The 8,586-nt window shown below is 39.9% G+C and overlaps 1 long non-coding RNA gene across 1 annotated transcript; it reads left to right on the top strand.

The window, feature by feature from the left end:
- Nucleotides 1-1,778: 1,778 nt before the first annotated feature.
- LOC146506150 (uncharacterized) lies at nucleotides 1,779-6,347 on the top strand. Its single transcript, XR_014877369.1, has 2 exons — nucleotides 1,779-3,629; nucleotides 4,743-6,347. It is a non-coding gene; the product is annotated as an uncharacterized LOC146506150 (long non-coding RNA).
- The last annotated feature ends 2,239 nt before the right edge of the window (nucleotides 6,348-8,586 follow it).

The following is an 8,586-nucleotide window of genomic DNA, read 5'->3' as shown; positions in this document are numbered from 1 at the left end:
GCAACAGGCCATTAAAACACTGAATAAAGGCAGTTGTCAAGTCAAAGGCCTCCAGGGACTCGAGGGCCAGTCCTGTTGTCGACTGCTGCTCAATGTCACTGTTCAGCTTTTACACCTGCTTTGATACTTTGTTACCCATTACCTTCTGACTATAATGCAAACTCCAGATTATATACATCTTTAGTAGTTTGAAAAGAGATTCATATTTTCAAAAATATTATTGTTAAATTAAAGATTTTTTAAGCACTGTAAGGCTACGTCCACACGTACACGGGTATTTTTATTTTTTGAAGAAAAATGAAGAAAAACGCTGCTAGGAACATGCCAAAGCAGCAGGTGGCGATATATTCCTAACCATGTAGAAATGTTGGCCAATCAGAAGTCTTGAAGCCTGGGTGGGACAGAGTAAACAAAGATGGCGCATAGAAGCAGAACTGAGTCCTATGTGTGGACAAATGCTCAACCTGGGCTTAACATCTCAGGTGAAAACTCAAATTCTGTGTAATAGAAATGAAACAATCCCAAAAACATTTTAGTCACAGCCTCTCCATCATGTATGCTAACATGCTAAAACTGTGGACAGGTAATGTAGCTACAGCTGGTACAGAGAACAGCTTTCATGTACTTTGTGTGAAAACCTGCACTGAATCATATCTGTTATTAACCTCTGTCTCTCTTCCACAGCATGTCTTTATCCTGTCTTCCTTCTCTCACCCCAACCAATCACAGCAGATGGCCCCGCCCCTCCCTGAGCCTGGTTCTGCTGGAGGTTTCTTCCTGTTAAAAGGGAGTTTTTCCTTCCCACTGTCGCCAAAGTGCTGCTCATAGGGGGTCATATGACTGTTGGGTTTTTCTCTGTATCTACTGTACAATATAAACAATATTTATATAAACAATATAAAGCGCCTTGAGGCGACTTTTGTTGTGATTTGGCGCTATATAAATAAACTTGAATTGAATTGAATTGAAACACATTTCACATTTAGTTCATTAATGAATTGAATTGAAAAGTCCAACAAAAGATATCAAACAGATGAAAAATAAACAAAATTACTTTATACAAGCATAAAAACGTAAGCATGATAGTGGGATATCACCATGCTAATGCTTCATGTAGCAGGTCGTCTTTGGCGTTCAGCTTACAGTTCGAGGCTGAAAATTCCCTCCAAAACATGCAAAACCTGAATCTCTGGATCTGGAATCATTTCCAATATTCCCCTGAAAACAATAAGAAAACTTTATTGTCTGAGTTTAACATTTATGATGCACAATGTTCACTTTTACTTTGAGTGCTGCTGCAAATTAAAATCACATAATCTCCTCGGTGCGATTTTAAGATGAATTCACAGATTTCATTTTATTTTAAAAGTAGAAAATTCACACAAGCTTCGATTTTAATATCCTGTCATCATACAAGACGACGAGCACAGCTGACAACTTGAAATGTGGAAGTGCAGTTAAAGCGCTTCATTCACTTCAATTGTTTTAACTAGTCTTAATGAAAAACTACTATACTTGAAAAGTCATACATTAGAGTAAAATGTAACCAGGACATTTAAAATAATAAAAGATGTATGTTTGATGAACCAGTCTAATAACCTTTTTTTCACCAGATTTAATGTTTTAAATGGAAATGGAAAATTTATATGTAATCAAATTACTTAAAGTCAGCGTTTAGGGCATAAATCTTTTGACTGTACTTACATTAAAAAAAAAAAAAAAATTTAAACCATTAAAATTTAATTTTTGATCTTATTCAATTTTTATGTCCAGGATTTATTATTTTTAAAAAAAAACAACAAAAAACAAAACTTCATTTTTATTCGTCCGCAGTTGTTTCAGGCACCAAAACTAATCAGAGGAAGAAAATGATAATAATAAGTGTTCCTGTGTGTCAGGACTTCCCACAGTGGGGGGGACATGTTGGTGTTAAGAAGTGTCTCTAAGCTGTGAACTGTTTCACTGGGGTCAAAGGTTAAACAGAAGGAAAGTGAGGCTCTAGTTTAAAAGAGAAGAAAGCTGGCGGCTCATCCTCGTGTGTGTGTGTGTGTGTGTGTGTGTGTGTGTGTCATTGAGTTATATGACCTGGTGATGAGGGAGGAGGAGGAGGAGAGCGGGGGGGAAACACCTGCCTCGCCCCTCCGTCCAACAAAGATCTGTTCCAGCAGAACGCCGTCATAAACCTGGACATGGGCACGCAAGCTGTAATCGACCTGATCCTGAGGTGTCCCACCTTCTCTGAAGTTGCTGCTACAAAGTCCCCCCGCCCCTCCAGACCTCGGCTATATTCCTGGTCCCCCACTGAGCGCAGCCTTGCCGAAGCCTCAGCCCGTCATCTTCAGGGCTACAAAAAGCGAGAGGGCTTTTTTTACTATGTCTACTTTGTAGCTTTAGCAAGTTTGCAGATAATGTGAGATTTATCCGAGCCAGCTCTCCTCCTAAGAGAAGTATCTCCAAAATTAAACAACATAAAGGGAGGCCGTCAAAGCACCTCTGCTGGTGAAAAAATAAAGGCCGAAGCTTCTAGGGTGGAAAGAAGAGCAGCTCTCTCCGGGGAGCTATCCATCTTGTACTGGAGCTCTTTTTAGTATCAGGTGCATCATCTTGAGAAGCCATCTGACATTCCTGGCTGAATTAGTCTGAAATTCCCACATAGGAAAAAAAGTTAGCGGGGCCAGGTGGCTGATCATTATGTGCACATGCTGTGTAGAACTAAAAGGTTTTGCATGTCTCTGGAGGAGGAATGTTTGGGCAATTTTAAACAAAGGTCATGTTTTACTTTGTGCCACAGATACTTTTAACTGGAGCTGTCAGCAGTGGCCCGATTTTTCACCGGCCTGCTCACAGCACTGACCTGTCATAGCAGACGACTAATTGTTTATCTCCATTAGCAACGTGAGAACGTTTGTTTGACTTTAGAGTAGGGTGTTATTTAATGTTAAGCTTAGCATTTTAGAGATAAAGCCGTGCATTTTGTGTCGTGTTCTCCTCATTTGCACTTTTTCATTATTGGGCGCAATGTCATAAGTATTTTTATTAGTATTTCTTTGCCTCTATTGGATAGTTTAGCAATGAAGATGGACCTGAAACTGAGGACAAAGAGAACGGGAAGATACGCAGCAAAAGGCCGCCACGTGGCAGGTGGCCTCACCCACCACTAAGATGATGGGGGTGTAAGCCAAACCACACCAACCAAATGTCGAGTGAAAGCCAAAATAAACAGCCAAGGGAAAATCACAGAGCTTTACTACTTTTGCGGTTTGGAAGTACCAAAAACTGCAGTTCCTCTAGTGTCCACTTGAGGCTGGCACCAACAGTGAGTCAGTCCCCATACACTCACATGTTAAAATACTTCATAAGATTAAAAAGCACATTCACAGTCTGGTGCAAAAGATAGATGAATTCCCTCTACCTCGATCCCTCTTCCCTTTTTAGGGGCGTGGTGTGTGCTGGGAGCTGAAGCTAGGGCTGCTCAATTAATCGAATTTTAATCTCGATTACGATCTGGGCTTCATTAAAAATGACTGAGCCGATTATTAGCCCCTCCCTCGTGCTTTACTCTCGCGCTGCTCCGCGTAACAAATCGAGCGCACCTCTCTGCATTTCGAACACGTGTCACAACAATTGACGTGCACGTTAGCATATGCTACTTCCGGTGCGGAAACTCCTATGGGGAGCTTTGTTTCCGGTGTCCTATTCGCGCCTTGGTTACGGTCCAAAACAAGTTAAGCAAATGAATGAATCAAGCGGCGATTTACATTTCTATAGATGTCTCGGGCATTTACCCAATATATCTGTAAATGATGTTCATCGACTTGTTGATATTTTTTCCCCGCGCCTCAGGGCAAAAGAAAAAATGGATTCAAATGTTATATTTCTCAGCTGTCCCTCGTTTATCGCGGGTGTTATGTTCTAAAAATAACCAGCGAGGTGAAATCAAGTAGCCAATTTTATTTTTTGACGGTGCAAAACGTTTGGTGGACATCGTGGACATACAGCACTGCACTTCAGAGTCACACTGCTAGCATCGATGCAGCGATTCTGTACAGGAGAGACGTCACGGAGGAGATTGTCTGCAGCGATCAGGACACAATGGGACGTAAATAAAAAGCATGCAAACTTGCACTAAACAATCTGCGAAACAGCGAGGTGAAAGGTGAACTGCGTTATAGCGAGGGACCGCTGTAATTTTGAAGGTAAGTCACAACATACCCTTCGTAAATACTAATGTATAGAAACCGTTACCAGCAATCATTCATTTTTGTGTGGCTTTTTTCACGGTTTGTTAACATGCTGTGTAGGTGTGTACTTGACGAGCTGATATCAACATAACGGGGAAACATCTGGTTTGACTATTGTTCACCTGTAGTTTGAATGCTGAACATTTGCCTGTTTAAATCATGAGACCAGTCACTATACAGAGATGTGCTTCTGAATGTGGACGATGTGTCTTCTGCTGCAGTTCTGCTTGTGTTGAGTGATGTAAACAACTGATCGATCTAAACGCTTTAAACGTCAAAATTGATCATTAGATTTTTTTATGACACAACAGTGGTGAGTGTTCCCACCTTCTGCTCTTTGTAACTTAACGCCATCTTTCCGTTTTCGAGTTTTGGACATGATTTTGGAGAATATCTTCGCAGTAGCGATTGACCGCAAAGTAAAGCTACCGGAAATGTACAACCCCACATCCGGTCTCAAACCAGGAAGTTAGCATTTTCTCGTGCACAGGGTCAATTAAGAGGACCAGAGGGAAGCTCGGAAAGCTAAGCAGAAGTTATTTGGAGAGGAGAGTGACGCCGTTGGTTGAAAAGAGAGGTAAAAAAACTTGAGTGGTGTGGAAACATTATGGGTTCATGAGTCAGACGTGGATCAAGTAGACACAGTGTGTAAACTTTGCTACAGTGTCGTAGCTGCACCACAGAGCAACACTGCAAAGTTCACTAAACATAGATGTTTACATTTTTCATTTATTTCTTATATTGCAAACATTTGCACTGTTATCAGTATTTGCACACTATTTTATATTATTTTTTAAAGTCATTATTCAACACATTGTTATTGTTAAATAAATATCATCAAATAATGGTGATTATCATTTTTGCCATAATCGAGCAGCCCTAGCTGAAGCCCACCTCTGTCAGAGTCCCTGAACCTCTCGTCTGTATCTGACAAATACCACGGCTTTTCTGACAGAACTTCCAACCCATTTCAGCATCTTCTTTATCTGTTACTTTTACTGTTACACTAATTAGCAGGCACGCATGTCTGCACACACCTAGCATGCTAGCACGCTAGCCTAGCTATTAGCTTAGTCCCTCACTTCCAAACACGATCACTCTGGGTTTCAAAAAGTCAGCAAAGTAGCATTAATGCTAACGTTAACATGCAAAGATCAGCAGAACCAACAAGTGATTTTCTATATCCAACTTTTATTTTAGTTATAGTTTGTTATTGATAAAGTTTATAAACCTCCATAAAAAGAAATAATCCAATAATTCATGAGCTGCTGTCAGCCTGTCATGTGTGCAATCACAAATGAGAAGATTAACTTAGAATAACTTTATTAATAGAATATAAAACAATAAACTTTATTATACAAGAACAACTAAATTTAGACTAGCATGTCTGCTACGCCCATCAAAACAGAACAATTAATAATAACAATAATAAACAGAGAGATTATAAAAATATTTTTACTTCCGAAGGAATGATTACATAGAGTGATGATGATGATGATGTGATGAGTGTATGGGTGGTTGTGGTGAGGTGATGGAGGCAAAACGCTGCTACAGATCTGTGCTGTTTGCCTGATGGCTAAAGTTCAAACAGAGGGTGACTAAATGATGTTGCTGGCCTCCTTCCTCGGCCCGTTGGTGTAAACATCTTTTAGGTGTGGGTGCTCCAACCCCTCCACACGCAGTGCAGCTCCTTCTGCTCAGCGTACTGACATCACTGAAGTCATCATCACTCAGTGTAAACTTCAGTGTTTAATGACAAGCTGCAACAAGTTTGTTCAAAATAAATGTGAGCGTGCCATGTAGGCTGAAATTTAACAAGCTAAAGGAACAAAACAGGAAATAAAACAAGGAAAAAGAGGAAGTTCAGTCATTAAAACAACTGCTGTTTCACTTATTCCATGAAAACAAAAAGCTCGTATCTCTCTGTTAGCTCTGTCTGTTTTCTGTTTTCCACCTCCAGGATGGTAATTGTCCACATGTTGTTGTCTTCTGAGGTATTTCAACATGACTTATGACTTGATCCTGAGATGGGACACCTCTGCTGGGCCGTGCACCCGCCCTTCTCCTCAGTCCATATGGTTTGACTTGGTTACAGCGTGAGTGTGGTAAGATACTTGTTAAAATGTGGTATGTGGCGGCTGCACTTGCTGGGACTCTTCTTGAGCCGCCTGATGTTTTGTTCTTCGCTTCAGGAGGTTATGATACCCTTCTCCGGGATGGTTTCGCTACAGTACGGCCTCACCATTTTTGAAGAATGAGCTTTAAGTTGAAAAAATAATAATTTACGATGCGTTTGTGAAAATTACGTTCCATCCATCTGTCCATTCTTTTTCTTACTGTCTCATCTACAAGAGTTGCAGAGAGTCTGAAGCCTATCCCAGCCTACATAAAGAGGCATCAGACGCCCTCGTCAGGCTTCAGTCCATCACGGGGCTAAATCACACAGTCCTCCATGCTCAGATCCTCAAGCACAGCCAATTTAGAACCACTAATTAGCCTAACAAGCATGCATTTGGTCTGCTGAAGGAAATCAAAGGAACCAGAGAAATGTGGAAAACAATTTTTTACTTCTTGTCACATAAAGAAATTAGCCACTGTGCTTTTAGACAGGAAAAAGTGAAGCGTTACAGTTAAGGTTCAGCAAAAAATAAATACATTTCCCATTCAGAGGAAAGGTTTTTTTGCTCGAGTTTGGTCAGGATCCATCCTGACTGTGAAAAATGAATATGAACTGCAAAGTATCAAAGTCAGGTGTTTTACACAACAAATTTTCTTCCGTGTATCAAATCTTTGCAGGATAAAAATGTGCTGGCAAGAATTTACACGAAGTCCGCTCAGCCGCTGTGATGGTGCACAAGTGGGGAAGCGTCGTTGTGATTTGTATATAAATAAAAGTTGAATTCCAAATTGAATTGAAGTAAATCTACATGTTTATAGGCGTACTGATTTTAATTGGTCAGAAATCTTAACTTCCACTTTTTTGTGTTTATCTCTTTTTAAAGAAGTTACTATCCGGTCTTTAGCCGTCATTAACGTCATTAGCTATTTCTGAGTCCAAACTCCGCTTCAGGTCCCAAAGTCAAACGAACACTGCGGCATCACTGAGAGCTACAAACTGTCTAAATTCTTTCATCTTTAATAAACTGATCAGTGTGGCTGCTTTACCAGGTACGTTTAACATCCAGGCGTCCATGAAAACAGAATTCATGAAGGTTAACGGAGTTAGAAGTTAGCAGGAAGTTAGCTCGCTAGCTTCCACCTAAACATGATATAGCATGTTCTGACTGAGAGATTTTTGAAACTAATTCAAATGTACAGCTCTGTTATCACTTCCAACATGAATGAAGACTGAAAACTAAACAGCAATGATGTTTGTAGGGTTACTGAAGTTGGGCTAGCTGGTATATAATGTTGTGCTACGTAATCGCTAGCGACACAGCTATGTTAGCATAGCATAAACAGTGAAGCTGGAGGATGAACGCTAACTTTTTTCCACTCGATAAAAGTTAACGTGAAGGTTCCTGATGGTTAGAGACAAATACAGTCGCATGGCAGGATGCTGTAAACGGATTAAAACCAAAAAAGGCAGACAGTGATCACTGACTTTTTTCAGAGCTTGTTCAGATTAAAGAGAACAAGATACAAAACATTAAAACATGTTAAAAACACAACAGCCTTAATAAACTCAGTTTGGACCTGAAGGCAGCGTTCATACGTCATCACTTAAGAACTGGACTGAGTAGATTAATTAAATTAAAGAAGCTTGTGCCAAAAAAAATATTCAGTGAACAATAAACTGAAGGAAACTCAACAGTAAATATTAAAAGCCATAAATCATAGATGTTTCTATGTTGCGGGTCAGATTGACCCAGAACAGAAGAGATGTCACATGTCATCTGCATCACTACAGAAAACAAAAAAAATCAAAATCATAAAAGAAAATTGTAAAATAATCAATGCCAGTGTGTCTGACACTTTTGGATGAGGAAACAAGTCCTGGGTCAAATTGACCCAGGAACATAATTGGTGTTCCTGGAAACCAACATAACAGGAGTCCAAACCTTAAAAACATTGACTTTAGAGTGAGGTCATGAAAAACATCCCATGTTGTGTTCTGTATAAGAATGATGGAATATCGTGCATTATTGTTGATTCTTAATTTTGATTAATTTTTATTTTTATGCTGAACTGTAAGTTATGGCTTATGAATGTATAATTCCCACATTAGTCTGTCTGATTCCGATTTTGGAGCGGCGCAGGGTCCCTGTATCTTTAAGAAGCTCGTTTTCATCAGTAATTTTGCATAAAATCCTTTTGTTGGCTCTCTGGGATTGATTAGTTCTGC

Source organism: Neolamprologus multifasciatus, chromosome 12 (assembly GCF_963576455.1).
Source record: "Neolamprologus multifasciatus chromosome 12, fNeoMul1.2, whole genome shotgun sequence".
Lineage (NCBI taxonomy): Eukaryota > Metazoa > Chordata > Actinopteri > Cichliformes > Cichlidae > Neolamprologus > Neolamprologus multifasciatus.
The sequence above is the reverse complement of the archived record's forward strand: the minus strand, read 5'-3'. Positions and strand labels throughout refer to the sequence as shown.